Source organism: Oryx dammah, unplaced genomic scaffold (genome assembly GCF_014754425.2).
Source record: "Oryx dammah isolate SB20612 unplaced genomic scaffold, SCBI_Odam_1.1 HiC_scaffold_3, whole genome shotgun sequence".
NCBI lineage: Eukaryota > Metazoa > Chordata > Mammalia > Artiodactyla > Bovidae > Oryx > Oryx dammah.
The window spans coordinates 96,200,786-96,218,973 of record NW_024070187.1 but is presented as its reverse complement, the minus strand read 5'-3'; the positions used below and the strand labels follow the sequence as shown (position 1 = coordinate 96,218,973).

General features: G+C 41.0%; 1 protein-coding gene across 3 annotated transcripts in view; it reads left to right on the top strand.

Moving 5' to 3' along the window:
- The window catches only part of TMEM150C (transmembrane protein 150C), a 110,133-nt gene that overhangs the window by 54,563 nt on the left and 37,382 nt on the right, over positions 1-18,188 (top strand). The gene's annotated exons all lie outside the window — the stretch shown is intronic.

Genomic DNA, 18,188 nt, shown 5'->3' with positions numbered 1-18,188 from the left:
CATGAACTGCAGCATGTCAGGCCTCCCTGTCCATCACCACCTCCCGGAGCCTACCCAAACTCATGTCCATTGAGTCAGTGATGCCATCCAACTATTTCATCCTCTGTCGTCCCCTTCTCCTCCTGCCCTCAATCTTCCCCAGCATCAGGATCTTTTCAAATGAGTCAGCCCTTCGCATGAGGTGGCCAAAGTATTGGAGTTTCAGCTTCAACATCAGTCCTTCCAATGAACGCCCAGGACTGATCTCCTTCAGAATGGACTGGTTGGATCTCCTTGCAGTCCAGGGGACTGTCAAGAGTCTTCTCCAACACCACAGTTCAAAAGCATCAGTTCTTCAGTGCTCAGCTTTCTTTATAGTCCAACTCTCACATCCATACATGACTACTGGACAAGTTATAATATTACTTCTGTTTTATGTTTGGAGTTTTTGACCCCAAGGCATATGGGATCTTAGCTCCCCAACCAGGGACCCAATCTGCACCCCCTGCATTAGAAGGTGGAGTCTTAACCACTGGACTGCCAGGGAAGTCCCTAGCTTACCATTCTTAACCAGACAACTCCCAAGGCAGAGAAGTGTGATTAGAAATGGGAATACCAGCCCTTCCTACAGCCTTCTAGCCTTTTTCCCATGTAAATGTGAAAACGAATAACTACACTCTAAGGAATAACCTGATCACTGCTACACACAGGCTGAAAACAAAGATCTATACCTATACTACAGTAAAAGTGCTTCATGCTGACGATAGTGATCAAGACCGTGGTGGAGAGGAAAAGGAAGGTTATCAAGCATATGTTTCTGGAGAATACTACGGACAAATAGCACATGTCATCTTCCTAAACCACTGTCGGAAAGATCCCTGGCTACCCAATCCAGTATTCTTGCCTGGAGAATCCCATGGACAGAGGAGCCTGGTGGGCTAGAGTCCTGGGGTCTCAAAGACTGACATGATTGAGTGACTAATGCTTTCACTTACCGTATTATTGCTAATAGAGGACCCGCCAGTGCCTCCCCATTACCCAAAAATGTAGTCCCCTCCCAAGTGTGCCTTCCAGCCCACACAGCCTGCCTGCAGACCCTCCGGGACCGCACTTCCCACCTCTCTGTTCCTCAGCCCCACTGCCTCACATGTTCTTCTTCACAAATATTTTCTGTCCTTTTTAGACAGTTTATCTTGCTTGATAACCTTCCTTTTCCTTCCAGCATCTTGCAGTCCTATGCCCCATCAAGACCCAGCTCAAATGCCTCCCTCTCCACTATGGTCTTGATCGCTATCATCAGCATGAAGCACTTTTTCTGTAGTATGGGTATAGATCTTTGTTTTCAACTTGTGTGTAGCAGTAATCAGGTTATTCCTTAGAATGTAGTTATTTGTTTTCACACTTACATTTCTTGGGCCAAGGCTTCTGCTTTTGTTTGCCTTTTTAAATGTTTGTATTTCCCATTTCCTAGCAGAGTGCCTTTCATTCACTCTTTACCAAGTATTCAGCCTACCATGGGCCAGGCCTTGTTCTTGACACTGGGGAGGAAGCCAGAAATAAAATATAAAAATTCCTACCCTCATGTCTGGGGTTAGTAGATACAAACTATGACATATGGAATAAGTAGGTAAAAGGTCTTACTGTACAACTCAGGAACTATATTCAATGTCCTGGGATAAACCATAATGGAAAAGAATATTTTAAAAGAATATATATATATATATAATATATGTAGAGAATATATGTACATAGAACACACATATATCTGAGTCACTTTGCTGTACTGCAGAAATTAACACAACGTTGTAAATCAACTATACTACTATTTAAAAAAAAAACACTCAGGCCAAAAAAAAAAACCAAACAAAAAACCCTACCCTCATGGAGCTTATATTTAGCTAAAGAAGAAAGTCTGTTAATAAAATAGATAAATTATCACTCTGGATTCTGTTGAGAAAAATAGAGCAAGGTGATTCAGGGAATTCTGGAGGTGAGGCATGAGGGTAATTTAAAATGGGTTTTCAGGGAGGCAGTAAAAAATCCGCCAGCAATACAGGAGACCAAGGTTCAGTTTCTGGGTCAGGAAGATCCCCTGGAGGACAAAATAGCAGCCCACTCCAGTATTCTTCCCTGGAGAATCCCATGGACAGAGGAGCCTGGCGGGCTACAATCCAGGCTACTCTCACAAAGAATCAGACAGGACTGAGTGATAACACTTGCACTTTTTCACTTTCACTTTCTCCCCAAGGAGGTCCCATTTGGGTGAAGATTTATGGGGGTAAGAGGGCGATCATGTCCATTTCCGGGGAGTAGCGCAGGAAATGCTGAAGGTATCCAAGGTTCACCTGGAGGCTGGCGTGTCTGGAGCCAGGAGAAAGACATGGACAAAGTCAGAGCAGAGTGAGCATTCAGAGGTAGGGGCTGGTGTTTACCCTGAGCAGGAGTTGAGCTAAACAGTGATCTGATCTATGTTTTAAAATGACCAGATCACTGTGGAAAGAAGTGGCTAGGTTTCGGATCAGGATTTCCTGGCACACTGAGTGTAGTTCAGTTCAGTCACTCAGTCGTGTCCAACTCTTTGCGACCCCATGAATTGCAACACGCCAGGCCTCCCTGTCCATCACCAACTCCCAGAGTTCACTCAAACTCATGTCCATCGAGTCAGTGATGCCATCCAGCCATCTCATCCTCTGTCGTCCCCTTCTCCTCCTGCCCCCAATCCCTCCCAGCATCAGAGTCTTTTCCAATGAGTCAACTCTTCGCATGAAGTGGCCAAAGTACTGGAGTTTCAGCTTTAGCATTATTCCTTCCAAAGAACCCCCAGGACTGATAAAATAGTCCTTCATCTCCTTTAGGATGGACTGGTTGGATCTTCTTGCAGTCCAAGGGACTCTCAAGAGTCTTCTCCAACACCACAGTTCAAAAGCATCAATTCTTCGGCATTCAGCTTTCTTCACAGAGTGTAGGGTGGGTGAGAAATTGCACCGTTGAAGGAGACCCTGAGGATTTTGCCTGAGAATCAGAAAGGATGGAGCCACCGATAATGAGGAGTGGAGACCACAGGTTTGGGGGAACAAGGTCAGGAGGACATCTGTGTCTACTGATGTATAAAGCTGCCCACAATATATTAAGTAAAAAAATTTCACACTTAGATGTATGGGGGTGGGGAGCCTGGGAAAACATATGTTTAAGTGCCACCAATTAACTGTTTAGGGCGTGGCATTATTGGGGACTTCACCTTCTATTTTTCATGTGCATATAATCCACAAATCCAGTGATATGAGGAGCACAAAATGCATGACGTGGCCCCTCCCTCAGTGCATGTGAGAAGGCGAACAGCAAAGATGGATAAGGTAGGGCCGTCAGACCAAGGTCTAAGCTCTCAGCTTTGCAGGTTTCCTTCATCATTCACCAGAAAGTGCTCAAACTCTGGAAGGCAACTCACATCAACAAATTCATAAGACGTTTCTAAATCAGAATAGAAATGTATGCACAATGGGGTGAAAGTGGCATTAATTGTTTGCTTAGGAAAATTCTTTCTTGTAACTCCATTCAGAATACCATATTCTAAGCCAAAATGTGACTTGGTAAATATAGATTTAGAACAATGGAAGTGAGGATATTTCTATCAAAAAAGACTACTTTGGCAAATTGCTATTTTTTTTCTGTCAAGCTGTTTCTCCCCAGAAAACTAATCACTTTTAGAATCAAAGAAACTTTGACATACTGAGACATACTGAGAATTCTAATGGTTCAAGTTGCTCAGTTAAAGAATCTGTCCTTAATTTACACCAGGCAAGGAACAATTCAAGATATTAAGGGACATATAACTGATTTGAAAATGTGAATACTATGCTAGAAATTAGTTATCTAAAGAGAGAATAGATTGTCTATTTGCTGATGAGCTCTTTCTAAAAGAAACCTATTTTTTCCACCTATTTTTTCTAAGGGGGCCAAGTGCTGCAGAACCTTTAAAGGAGAATTTTGCAGATACCATAGCAAAAGGAAAAGTAACACAGGCAAGTGTTACTCACATCCTGAAAGACAGAACAGTACTTATCCAGAAACTGAGCAGCCAAACCACAGCTGGGAAGAGACTTGGTCTACGTATGGTAAAGGGAACTGTCCAAAGTTCAGGCAGGAAGAAAACAGAAGTAAAACCAATGGACCACTGAAGCAGTCATTAGCATGTTTATTGTGCACACACCACAAAAATACAGTTTGCAAGACACGAGCACACAAACCAAGACTTGGAATGAGGCTCCGAAGTATATTGTTATTAATATAAAGTAGCTTATACAGTGTGGAGGCAGTGATTGTTTATTCTTCACAGTGTTTCATGACAATATTAAAATTTCCTTAAATGAAAGAAATTGGTTCATGATGATCTCATATCAATTTAGGGAAACAGTTTTAGTTTTACTTACAGTTTCCAGAGGCATAAGCAAGAAGTGACCCAGATCAAGTTAGCGTCATTCATCTTGCAAAATGAGGTAAATTAATCTTTGCTTTTATAACTAAACGGGTTTTGTCTGCTCAAGGAATTTTCAAGTCTAGTTTCCGTTTGTGTTTGATTTTAACAATTACCCGCTTTGTTCTTTCTCTCAGCAAGCTCAGAGTCTGAGCAACCTGTCTAGCAACTTGTATGCCATAGAATGTGAGCAACTTGTATAGCACAGAGTATGAGCAAATTGGTAACTTTTGATTACCATTCTTGGTGTAGCCAGGCTGAAGATTCACTGAATCTTTGATTCACATATTCACTGAATCCAATAGTCATCAGGATTGAGGGCCCTGTAATTGCTGTTACCAACAGTTGCATCAACACCATAGACCTGGGAGGTCAGATTGTTGTGTTCCTCAAGTTGTCTAATCCTGATGGCTATCACTGACGTGTGTGTGGCTGCTGAAAGGTATTTAAAACCCTTAAGAGGATACAACACACTAGAAAGGTTAATAGAATGACTATAAGGAGGTTAGTAGCCAAGGATTGAAAAATTCCCCAGAGCAGAGATTTTCAGAGGCCAAGATTCGCCAATGAAACAACTCGAATGGGTTATAATCAGATTCAGACTTTACCTTTCTAAGTCAATCTACCTTTTTTTGAGTGATTCACATAGCCCAACATAATGTATGAGCAATCACATATTCTCTTGACTACGTAGAACAGAATGAATGTGAGGGTGTTTTATTTCAGGAGGGAGTGTTACAGGTGAGTCTTCACCTAAATTAGGTGTCTGTGTAATGTGAACTGTCAGGTAATTTAATAAGAAGTGTTTCTATGGAAACAGAAAGAAAACCAAGGGTAATAGTTTCAGCAAATTATATATTCAGTTTTGAAATTTGGAGAACAGCTAGTTGAGAATATTTCTAGGTTTGAGTTCAAAGCATCTTTAGCAGATGGAATGAGGGTGGCAGTCTCAGTTGGATGGATTTCCTGGTTTGCAGTTTGACTATATATATATATATGTTAATTGATGGATAATTACAATATTGTGATGGCCTCTGCCATACATCAACATGTATCGGCCCACAGACATACATTTGTCCCCTCCCTCCTGAACCCCCCTCCCACTTCCCTCCCCACCCCATCCCTCCAGGTTGTTACAGAGTACTGACTTTGCTGCGTCATACATCAAGCAGTTTGACTATCTTTGATGAAGTCGTCAGCTGTTCTGTTGAACTTTCTTGAGTGGCCCACACAGCAACAGGCCTGAAGGTTGTCCATGTGAAATTTACTGTGCTGATGTCTCTGAAGTTTAAAGTCAATAACACAGCCCGCAAGACAACAAACTGGACCAAAATCTGAGAATGGTTATGCTAGAGTTTTCTATTGAGATACAATTTTTATAGTTACCCATTTTTGCCAAAGATATTTACAGTGAAACTAATTTGTTTGTTAAAACAAAAGGTCTAGTCTTAGTATTCATATCAATGTAGTAACAATAGTAATTCTATGCATATTCTCAAATATAACATTTTAGCCTAAGTTTTATTGATTAAAGTCAACCTTAGTTCTTTAACACTGTCTGGTAATAAGGAATCTCAGACTAAATTTTAAAAGTTTCTTTAGCATAAGAAACCAAGCCAAGAACTTGTCTAATTATGTCCTACTACAAGAAGAAAAGATTCTTATTGGACTTATATAAACACATATATTGTCATGAAAAATAAAAAAAATATTTAATAAAGGTTTCTGAATTCTGGAGGGATTGGATAGAGAGAAAAAAATGTTTTAACTTTTGTTTACAGAAGTATGCTTTATCAAACAGGTATGAGTATAAATAGTTTTTTTAAGAGAAGAGAAAAAGGATCCTTTAAATCTGGAAAATAAAACATTAAAGAACCAACAGTGTTTCAAATGAAGTCATAAAAACTATAATCATGTTCATCAGTTCATTCAGTCTCCTATAATTAATTTTTGTTTTGCTTCATCTTGGGTTTGAAGCTTTATGATTCTATCAGTTTTCCATTAAACTTCAGAAATTCTTGTTCATTTCAGGAATATGATCTTAAAGTTATCAGAAACCTGTATTCTAAAGTTCTTGCCAGCATCTTTTCCATGAATCTGTTTGCAGATTCATTTTGCTATAGTCGATTGTAAATGCTTTCAGAGAAGAATGGAGCATAAAAAGGTTTAAAAATAACCATCGTTCAAAATCTCCTGAGAGAAAGTTCACCTGAATGATACAATTGAGAAATAAATTGTTATTTTTATGATATACAGTATTATAAAATAATAACTGGAATTATGACTAAGAGCATTGTACCAGAACATATCAGATTTTTAGGAATTTTGTGTAATTTCTGGAGCACTTATATAGCCATGTAAATGTAATCTAAGATGTAATCTAAAAAAACATTACTTTTTATTTTACCATGTTTCCCATGCAACTTAACATATCAAATAAGCCTAAATAAATTAACATTTTTCTTTTATAAGGAGAGAGAGAGTATCTCTTGGGATCTTCCATGGGCCCTCTGGAAAATCCCAAAGTTAGTTTAAGGTCAAAAGACAACTCAGAATTTGATTTGGGGAAGTTTGTCCAAAATGTCAAAAGGTTTAAAACACTTGAACAAATAGGACTACAGGTCATTGTAAACAATACCTAGTTATCTATTCAACCATAGTGATAAAGGATTTCAAAGAATAATCGAGGAAGTTATATAGTTGTAAAAAAACCTTGGCTCTTTTAATAGAGAGAACTCAGTTTTCTTAATCAAAAATGTGATGAAGACAATGTGAAGCCCCAGAAATTATTTTGATAAAACACAGAATCCTTGTTTTCTAGGCAGGTTACTTTACGGATAAGAAAGACCTTGCAGAAGCTTATTAGGAGCAGACCAATGGTCTAATACAATTTTGTCCTTTTAGCAGATGAAAGCATATTAAGTTTTAGTTTTACATAAGGACATTGCTTATTAAAGATTATTTTTAAAACCTTTATAATAAATCCATTCAATTTCACACAGCTTTCACTTCACAACATAAAATTCCTTTCTACAAACCTGTGACTTTCTATATTCATTTAGGTTTTGTCTTATTTGTTTCCTTTCTTACTCTGGAACAAGTAGTTACTTTATTTTAGACACCTTTACCCTCTTTTTCCTTAACAAAAACAGATTTTATATTCCTTGCATACTCTGCATTTAAAAATACATCCCATTTTCTTCCCATGTTTTGTATGGAAATTTGTTTCCCTTCATTCATTGTTTCTTATAGTTTTGTCCTACATATTAATTATAAAATTTAACCTTTAGTAGCTTTTGCCTTCCAGTGAAGGCTAGGAAAGAGGTACTTATCAACTGTCTATCACATGTTAGCATCCTGTGGTGGATTAGCTTCCCAGGTGGCTCAGTGGTAAAGAACATGCCTGACAGTACAGGAGACAGTCAGTCAGTCAGTTCAGTCGCTCAGTCGTGTCCGACTCTCTGCGACCCCATGAATCGCAGCACGCCAGGCCTCCCTGTCCATCGCCAACTCCCGGAGTTCACCCAGACTCGCGTCCATCGAGTCAGTGATGCCATCCAGCCATCTCATCCTCTGTCGTCCCCTTCTCCTCCTGCCCCCAATCCCTCCCAGCATCAGAGTCTTTTCCAATGAGTCAACTCTTTGCATGAGGTGGCCAAAGTACTAGGAGTTTCAGCTTTAGCCTCATTCCTTCCAAAGAACACCCAGGACCGATCTCCTTTAGAATGGAGGGGACAGTAAGAGACACCAATTCAATCCCTGATTTGGGAATGATTTGGGAAGATCCCCTGGAGGCGGAAATGGCAACCTGCTCCAGTAATCCCATGAACACAGGACCCTGGCAGGCTACAGTCCTTGGGGTCACGAAGAGTCAGATGTGACTGAGCGTCTGAGTACCACCACCAGGAGTTTAGCAAATTTATAAATGTATAATATGCAAACTTGTACTTTTTAAAGATACATTTTTTATAGTATAACTTTTACTGTAGTAAAAGACATTTATTAATAGACCCAATTATCTTTTGTCTGTCTGTAAAAATTAAAAAGCCAAAAGTAGATGAACATGTTTAATGATCAATGTCACAGTATATTATCTTATTTGGAAATAATCTAGATAGTCAATGAATATCTATTATTTAGTTTAACTTAGTATAAACTTTTATCTTGTTTATTTAAATTACTTATTTTTAACAATCATTCTTAGTTGTTAGACATCAAACAACTAAACGTCCTCTTAAGTTATTTTTCTTATTGACAAATTTTGTAACATAGAGACAGCATGAACTTATGTGACAGAGCAAACCCAGGTAGGAAAAATTGTATGTTTTTATTACATTTAATGTCAACAACTCTGAAGACACGTCTGTTTTTATTGAACCAATAAATTTAAACTACATTTTTTCCAAAGTATTCTGTTATTAAATTTTTTTAGTTTTTTTTAATTTTTTTAGTTTTATACAATTTTTAAAACTTACTTTCCATTTACAGTTATTACAAAATGTTGACTGCATTTAACTCCAAGTTGTACCATACGTTCTTATAGCCTCTCTTACACCTAACTGTTTGGACTTCCCACTTCTTCACCCTGATGTTGCCCCTCCCCCGTGCACTGGTAACTGCTAATTTGTTCTAAGACTCCTTTTTTTTTTTGTTATATTCACTGTAACAGTTCAGTACAACTGTTTTTGTTGTATTTTTTAGATTCTACTTATAAGTGATATAGCATTTGTCCTTCTCTGACTTATTTCACTTAGCATAATGTCCTCTAAGTCCATCCACGTTGCTACAGTTGGTAACATTTCATTTTTTATAGGTGAGTAGTATTCCGTTGTATATGTACACCACACCTTCTTTATCCATTCATCTGTTGAAGGACAGACACTCTGCTTGCTTCCATATCTTAGCTATTGTAAATCATGTTGCTATGAACATTGGGGTGCATGTATCTTTGAACTAGTGTCTGGTTTTTTCTAATATATCGCCCAGGAGTGGAATTGCTGTGTATATGGTAGCTCTATTTTTAGCTTTTTGAGAAATCGCCATAATGTTTTCCACATTGGATGCAATAATGTACATTCCCATCAATGAGTCCACTGGGTTCCCTTTTGTCTCCATCATCACCAACATTTGTTACTTGTGTTCTTTTTGACGATAGTCATTTTGACAGGTGTGAGGTGATATCTCATTATGGTTTTGAATTTCCCTGTGAATTAGTGATGTTGAGCATCCTTTCATGTATCTGTTGGTCATCTGCATTTCTTCTTTGGAAAAATGTCTACTCAGTTCTATGCCCATTTTTTAATCAGATTGTTTGCTTTCTTATGTAGAGTTGTATGAACTGTTTATACATGTTGGATATTAATCCCCTTTCAGTCATATCACTTGCAAATATTTTTCCCATTCAGTAGGTTACCTTTTCTTTTGTCAATAGCTCACACTTACTATGCAAAAGCTTTTAAGTTTTATTAGGTCTCTTTTTTTTTCTTTTATTTCCTTTACTTTAGGCGATGGATCCAAAAAAATAATATTGCTGTGATTTATGTCAAAGAGTGCTCTGCCTATGTTTTCTTCTAGGAGTTAAACTAGCTTTATCAAAGATTATCCCATATCGTTAGCCTGAAAAACATTTGGGTTAGATTTTATATTCTGAGAAGTTTGGGAAAATTTAATTTATATAAACATTACTTTTCTTTAACTCAACTAAATATAACTCTTTTTAAAATATCACACAAAAATAATATACACGCACACACACATAAACATAGACAGACATGAATACAGATCTTTTAGCCTTCATTTAAAATTTTTAGCCATATCTCAAATACAAAACTCAAAAGAAAAACTGGATCCAAACTGTGTTTCTGGGAGGTGGACTAAGTTAAGATAACCTGCTGCTAAGTCACTTCAGTCGTGTCCGACTCTGTGCGACCCTGTAGACGGCAGCCCACCAGGCTCCCCCGTCCCTGGGATTCTCCCAGCAAGAACACTGGAGTGGGGTGCTATTGCCTTCTCCAAAGATAACCTGCTTAGATGAACAAAGTCTTCTTTTGCAAAAGGTTTCTGGGGCATCCTGTAAGGATTCTTTTAGAGAAGATACTTTTGGAGTCATCTTGTCTTTTAGACGCTTCTTCTTCGCACCAGTCAAAAAATGCATTCCATTGTCCCTGAGAAGTTTGGAATTTTCTCTTTTTAAGAGTGTCTCTTAAGGTGGACTTGTCTAAACTGAAATTTCCCCATAGTGGCCACTATCATTCTAAAACATCTAAAAGTTCGCTCATTTTTCCGGAAAGGCACAAGATCCTGATCCATAGTGGGCGTACATATAAAAGAGGAAGGCTTTAAAGGGAGAAGGAGATTCAGATCAGGTGCAACTTATTTCTACCTTTAGGTTTCCTGAAACAAATAATCTATGCGGAGCTCAGGAATCCTACTGCTGCCTAAACCCCGGGGAAATCACAGGTTTCTGCCCTCCGAGTCAGACTTCTAAAGAAGCTTACACATACAGAAACAGAAAGCAATAGTGCACAGTCAAGTTGGAGAACTCAGGATGCAGAGAGAAGAGCTCAGATCCGAGAGACCTACCCCTGAGACTGCAGGGTCCGTGAGAAAGGAGCAGACACAGTGGGCTCCCTGGGTCCCAGCACCTGTTGCTCTTCGACCTTGGAGTCATTGGGGGTCTTCTCTGGATTCTACTTCGGATGCTGTGAACTGTCAAAAGTTTAGGAAAAAAGCAGAAGTAAAACCCGTGAATCACTGAAGTAGTCGTATTAGTTTAAGTTTATTGTGCACATACCAAAAATAAAGAGTTTGCAAGACAGGAGCCCTCAAACCAAAACATGGAACAAGGTTCAAGGCATATTGTTATAAAGCAACTTACACAGTGTGATGTGTGCTCGGTAGTGTCTGACTCTTTGGGACCCCATGGATTGTAGCCCACCAGCCTCCCCTGTCCGTGGGATTTCCCAGGCAAAAATACTGGGGTGGGTTACATTTCCTCCTCCAGGGAATCTTCCCCACCCAGGGATCGAAACTGAGTCCTCTGCACCTTCTGCATTGGAAGTTGGATTCTTTACCACCGTGCCACCTGGGAAGCCCAACTTATATAGTATTGGATGTTTATTCTTCACAGTGGTTGTTTACAGTATTAGAATTTTCTTAAATGAAAGGGAACTGGTTAGTGATGACCTCATTATCAGTTTCAGAGAACGATTGAAGTTTCACTTTTGAGTTTCCCACAGGCAGAAGCGTGAAGTGACTCAGGTCACGTTAGCCTTGCTTGTCTTGCAAAACACACCAAATTAAGTTCTGCTTGTGTAACCAAACTGATTTTGCTCAGGGCATTTTCAAGTCTGGTCCCATTTGTGTTTGATTTTAACAAAACCAAAAGGAAGCACTTGGGAGGCTGGTGTGAGTGTCATGGGGGGGATTCCCCTCCTCCACCGTGCCCCTCCCTCTCACTCTCAGGAAATGGATAGCGTGCAGGATACATCTGACCCATCTTCACAGAGAAGTGGAGATGGACCACAGAAGGGAGCTGGCATCTGAGCTGGGAAGGGGGCAGCTGGGAGAGCACTGACCTGGAAAAGTAACCCAGGACCCAAGCCAAAGCATCCTTGGTGTGGTGAAGGACATTGGCGCCTTTGGAGAGCCACCAAAGGGCACAACCAGCCGTTGGGCCCAGCATACTGTGCAAGTTAGGTAATTTGAATTTTGTTCGTTTGTTTTGGCCTCCCAGCATGTGGAATCCTAGTTCCCTGACCAGGGATCAAGCCTGCGTCCCCTACACTAGAAGTGCAGTTCACTGGACTACCAGAGAAGTCCCTCTTGAGCAGTTTAGAGTTCCAGTTTCACGCCAGTCATTACTTTCTGAGAGTTGGGAAGCAGACCAGTCTCTTAGCAGATGCTTCTAGCTTCTAGGCTAGCAGATGCTTCCAGCCCTCTAGGGAGGGCTTGGGTGGCTCAGGCGGCTCAGGCGGTAAAGCATCTGCCTGAAATGCGGGAGACCTGGGTTCGATCCCTGGGTCGGGAAGTTCTGGGGAGAAGGAAATGGCATCCCACTCCAATATTCTTGCCCAGAAAATTCCATGGATTGAGGAGCCTGGTGGGCTACAGTCCACGGGGTCACAAAGAGTCAGACATGACTGAGCGACTGGATTGTGTGCAGATTGTACGGTTGGATGGATGTGTTACTCCTCTAAACGCTAAATGTCATTGTTCACTATGGAGCCACCTTTGTTGGTGATTTTCCTAATTTTGCTCTGAATTCTGCGATCATGCCCCTTAAGTATACCCTGTAGCCTTCTGAATGTGAAAGTGTTAGCCACTCAGCTGAGTCTGACTCTTTGCGACCCCATGGACTGTAGGCCACCAGGCTCCTCTGTCTGGAATTTTCCAGGCAAGAATACTGGGGTGGGTTGCCCTTCCCTTCTCCAGGGGATCTTCCCAACTTGGGGATCGAACCCGGTTCTCTCGCATTGCAGGTGGATTCGTTACTGTCTGAGCCACCAGGGTAGCCTTCTAAGTGCTTAAAATTAACAGAGGATGAGATGGTTGGATGGCATCACCGACTCAATGGATATGAGTTTGAGTAAACTCCAGGAGTTGGTGATGGACAGGGAGGCCTGGCAAGCTGCAGTCCATGGGGTTGCAAAGAGTCGGACACAATGGAGTGACTGAACTGAACTGATAATTTTATTTATTTAGTTAGTTTTGGCTGCACTGGGTCTTCATTGCTGCACAGACTTTCCTCTAATTGGGGCAAGAGGAGGCTACACTTCATTGTAGTGCGCAGGCTTATCATTGTGGTGGCTTCTCTTGTCGTGGAGGACAGGCTCTGGGGCACATGGTTTTCAGTAGTTGCAGCATGTGGGCTCTGTAGTCACGGCTCCCATGCTTTAGAGCTCGGGCTCAATAGTTGTGGCAAACAGGCTTAATTGCTGAGAGGCATGTGGGATCTTCCTGGACCAGGGATTGAACCCATACCTCTTGCATCGGCAGACGGATTCTTTACCACTGAGCCACCGAGAAGCCCCAAGGTTGATGATTTTCGAGGTCTATTCCAGGTTTTTTGTGCAAGAGAACTGTATGAAATGAGAAACTGCCTTAGGTCACCGTTCACACAGTGTGTGTGTAACACCAGCTGGCTGTGGAAGACTAGGCATCAGGCAAGTTAATGACATTTGATAAGTCCTTGGTTTCACTGATTTTTATTCTGGTGATGTAGTGGTTCTGAATGTTCGAGGGAGTTCAGGTTCTGAGTTGTTGATTAGTTCCTCTGGCCTTGAGAAAGATGCAGGGTGATATATGACCTTTACTGGTGCCTGTCTGAACTCTGCAAAGCAACCCCTGGTCTCAGATATTTTATGTTGTTTTTTTCTGTCCTTCCAAAGAAATCATCAGCATAATTTCTAAGAGACTGTTTGAAGGATTTTTGTACAAGGTCATACCCTGCTCCACTGAGAGAACATTAAAAGCCTATCTTCCTTTCTCTTTCAGGCTCCTCACTGAATTCCTAAGCAGTCACTGTTAAGCTGGAATAAATTTGCATTTCTACTTTCTTTTTCTCAACCACAAATGGGTGGGCTCTAGCGACAGTAAGACAGCAATTTATAAAAATGGGCTTCCAGTTATTGAGCTCTTGCCATGTATTTATCAAAGAGCCTGATGTGGATTAACTTCCTTAATCATCATGGCAGCGCTAGGAAGGAGATACTATTATGATCCCATTCTATAGATGAGAAAATCAAGGCTTAGATGGGTTAAGGGATTTGCACAGCATCACCCAACAACTCCGTGGAGAAGGAAGAGGCTACCCACTCCACTATTCTTGCTTGGAGAATTCCACGGAGAGAGGAGCCTGGTGGGCTACAGTGAATGGGGTTGCAATGAGTCGGATATGACTGAGCGACTATCCCTCACTCACCCAGCAACTCAGTGGCAGAGCCTAGATTTAAAAACAGAGTCTCTGGATCAGGGACACATTCTCAGGGATCCAGCTCAGTTCTGTGTCCCCACTGTAATGGAGAGTGGAAGAAGGACCATTTTGACCATCCCTTTTGGCCTCATCCTATGAGCAGCTTGTCAGTTTGTTGGATGAAGAGATCCAAGTTCCGTGCTTAGGACTTGACTATCATGTGCGGTAGTAACCTAGCATTTCTTAGCCATCACATCCTACCACAAGCCACATAAGATTCTCCCTGCATTTCCTTCTCAGATCTTGAACTTCCTGAAGTTACCTATCTTCCCGGATTTCTTTTATGCTCTGGTTTGTTTTGTGTCTGTTTCAGGCCTGAGGTGTTGGTGTCAGAACCTGGCAAGAGAGTGCCAGCATCATGAAGAATCATTTGTTTTGGGTTCTTGGAGCTGTGACTTTGGGTTAGAAAGGCTTGTTATGATGCTATTTCAAAGCTCTGAATCAGGGACTTCCCACCAAAAGGATTTCATTTTCAGTTAGCCTGTGATCAGACTGCTTTATAGTTTTTTTTTCTTTATGTGTTTGTTTTTTGCCTTAGGGACCAAAAGACTCATAAAATAATTGCATGTGGCAAAAAGTCTAGAAAATATTCTTTAGAACTGGTGAATCACAAATGTTAAAAGTAATCACTTCATTGTCATCTATAAAATTAATAATGTTACCCAACCTTTATTATACCTCCCAGGATGTCTTGAGGATTCATTTGATTTCAGATCTATAAAGTACAACTAACTCTTTAGGAAAAACATATGTTTTGAGTATTTGTAAGTTCTTTTTAAAAAAAATTATATATAACATCAATCACTGCTAAGTGAGGAAGCCGTTCCTTGGCCTTAATTATTTCCCATACTTAGAGAAAACACCTAGTCACTTGGAGCTCTTGGATATGATCTGATTCATCAGGGCAAGTTCTGTTAAATTATCATCACCTCAGAATCCATGTGCTTCTCCAGGAGCTCTGAACAGTCACTTCATTATTTTTGTGGGAAATAATGGCAGGTATCAGATAAGATATTTGGGCTGGGGTTAACAGAGTATCTGAATGTATTAGCTATAGTAAAAGATTCAGCTGCTGTTAAAAGAAACCCAGCAATAATGTGCCTTAAAAATGAAGGTCTGTTTCCTCATGTATCAGTCCCTGGCGGGTGTCCCGCATCAGTGGGAGAGGAGGCTTTCATGACAAGCCATGCTCAACGTAACTTCTTTCTTCTGATCATCGCCAGCTCAGCCCACAGGAAATGAGTGTTTGAAAGGTGTGCACTGGGCCAGGAAGTGGCACACACTCCTCTATTCACATTCCATTAGCAGGAGTTTCATCTGGTGGATAATTCCCAGTGCAGAGGAGGCTGGGCAGCCAAATGCCTAGTTCTTCTAACTCGATGGAAGAAAGGGAGAATGGATTTTCATAGACAGCTAGCTAACAGTCTGTTTAAAATTTTTATTGAAATATAGTTGATTTACAATGTTGTGTTAGTTACCTTTGTATAGCAAAGTGATATAGATATATATGTATATAGTGTGTGTGTGTATTCTTTGTTAGATTCTTTCCCATTGTAGGTTATTTCAAGATATTAAATATAGTTCCCTATGCTTTACAGCTATGGCCCTGATGGCTCAGACTATAGTCTGCCTGCAATGCAGGAGACCCGGGTTCATTACCTGGGTCGGGAAGATCCCCTGGAGAAGGGAATGGCAACCCACTCCAGTATTCTTGCCTGGAGAATTCCATGGACAGAGGAGCCTGGTGGGCCACAGTCCATGGGGCCGCAAAGAGTCCGACATGACTGAGCAACTAACACTTATATGCTATACAGTAGGTCCTTGTTGGTTATCTATTAATATTTTATATACAGTAGTGTGTATTTGTTATTCCCAAACTCCTAATTTATTCCCGCCTCCACCAACCTTTCCCCTTTGGTAACCGTAAGTTTGTTTTCTATGTCTGTGAGTCTCTGTTTTGTAAATAATTTCATTTGTATCATTTTTTTAATGTTTAACTTTTAACTTTATATTATAGTTGATTAACAATGTTGTGTTAGTGCCTGGTGTACAGCAGAGTGATTCAATTATACATGTACCTGTACCTATTCTTTTTCAACTTTTTTTCCCATTTAGGTTGATAATATTGAGCAGAATTCCCTGTGCTATACAGTAGGTCCTAGTTGGTTATCCATTTTAAATATAGCAGTGTGTACATATCCATCCCAAACTCCCAACCTATCCCTCTTTCCCATCCTTCCCCCCTGGTAACCATAAGTTCATTCTCTAAGTCTGTGAGTCTGTCTCTGTTTTGTAAATAAATTCATTTGTATCATTTATTTAAATTCCACTTATAAGTGATATCATATATTTGTCTTTCTCTGTCTGACTTACTTCACGTAGTATGATAATCTCTGAGTCCGTCTGTGTCTCTGCAAATGACATTTCATTCTCTTTTATGGATGAGATATATTCCATTGTGTATATATACCACATCTTCTTTATACATCCCTCTGTTGATGGACACCTAGGTTGATGGCTAAAGCCTTGCCACAGTCAGTCCCACCAAGCATCATGAATACCCTCTTTCCAACACATAGAACCCAGCCGCTTCATCCCAAGGGAGACAGACAAGAGCCCATACAGTAGACATACCAGCTCAAAGTCCACGGTCTCTGGGGAATGCACAGTCGCTTCCATCAGGTTTGGATATTGTTCTAATGGCCTGGCAACCTGTGAACTCAAGTACACTCATACTCACACTTGATATACAATGAAGGAACAGGGGTTAGAAAACCTCAGTTGGAACTCCCATTTGAAAAAGAGGAGAAAGAAATGCACATAGCAGCTCCTGGCCCATAGCAATGCTGGTACCATGGAGCAGGTGGTGGGCAAGACCCCTGCCCTGGCAGAGGAGGGGTTCCCTGATTAGACCCTGGCTCTCTTCTTCAGGAGGACCCTCTTGTCCGTGGCTCTGTGTGTCCCCTGGCTTCGTCTTTGAGGGAGGGGAGGCTCTTCCTATTCAGTTTCCCCTTTAGCCACATCTGAAGCGGGCATCAGAGACATGCCCTTGTTAGTGGCTCTGCTGTTTTCTCTACACACTGACAGCCGGAGGTCTCAGCACAGCAGTCACAAGTTTTATTGGCTTGGCTGTAGTACCTTTGCAAATACAAATCCCTCTGAGACTCAGCTGGCTTGTGATGTATTAACTTCTTGGCAGTTTACAGACCAGAAGTCTCATCACAAATCCTTTCCAAGCCCTGGGTCTTGAGCCTTATTTCTCTACTTCCTTGCCTCCCACACTGAAATCAGTGGCAGTTCTATGCAGGCCTCTGGAACAGTAGACTTCAGGAGAAAGGCAACGTGCATTTTCTCATCTCTAATCTCCTGATGTCTGAGACAGAGAAGCCATTGGCATTTCCCACCTGTCAGTTCAGTTCAGTTCAGTCACTCAGTCATGTCTGACTCTTTGCGGCCCCATGGACTGCGGCACACCAGGCCTCCCTGTTCATCACCAACTCCTGGAGCCTACTCAAACTCAAGTCCACTGAGTCAGTGATGCCATCCAACCATCTCATCCTCAATCTTTCCCAGCATCAGGGTCTTTTCCAATGAGCCAGCTCTTCGCAACAGGTGGCCAAAGTATTGGAGTTTCTGCTTCAACATCAGTCCTTCCAATGAACACCCAGGACTGATCTCCTTTAGGATGGACTAGTTGGATCTCCTTGCAGCCCACGGGACTCTCAAGAGTCTCCTCCAACACCACAGTTTGAAAGCATCAATTCT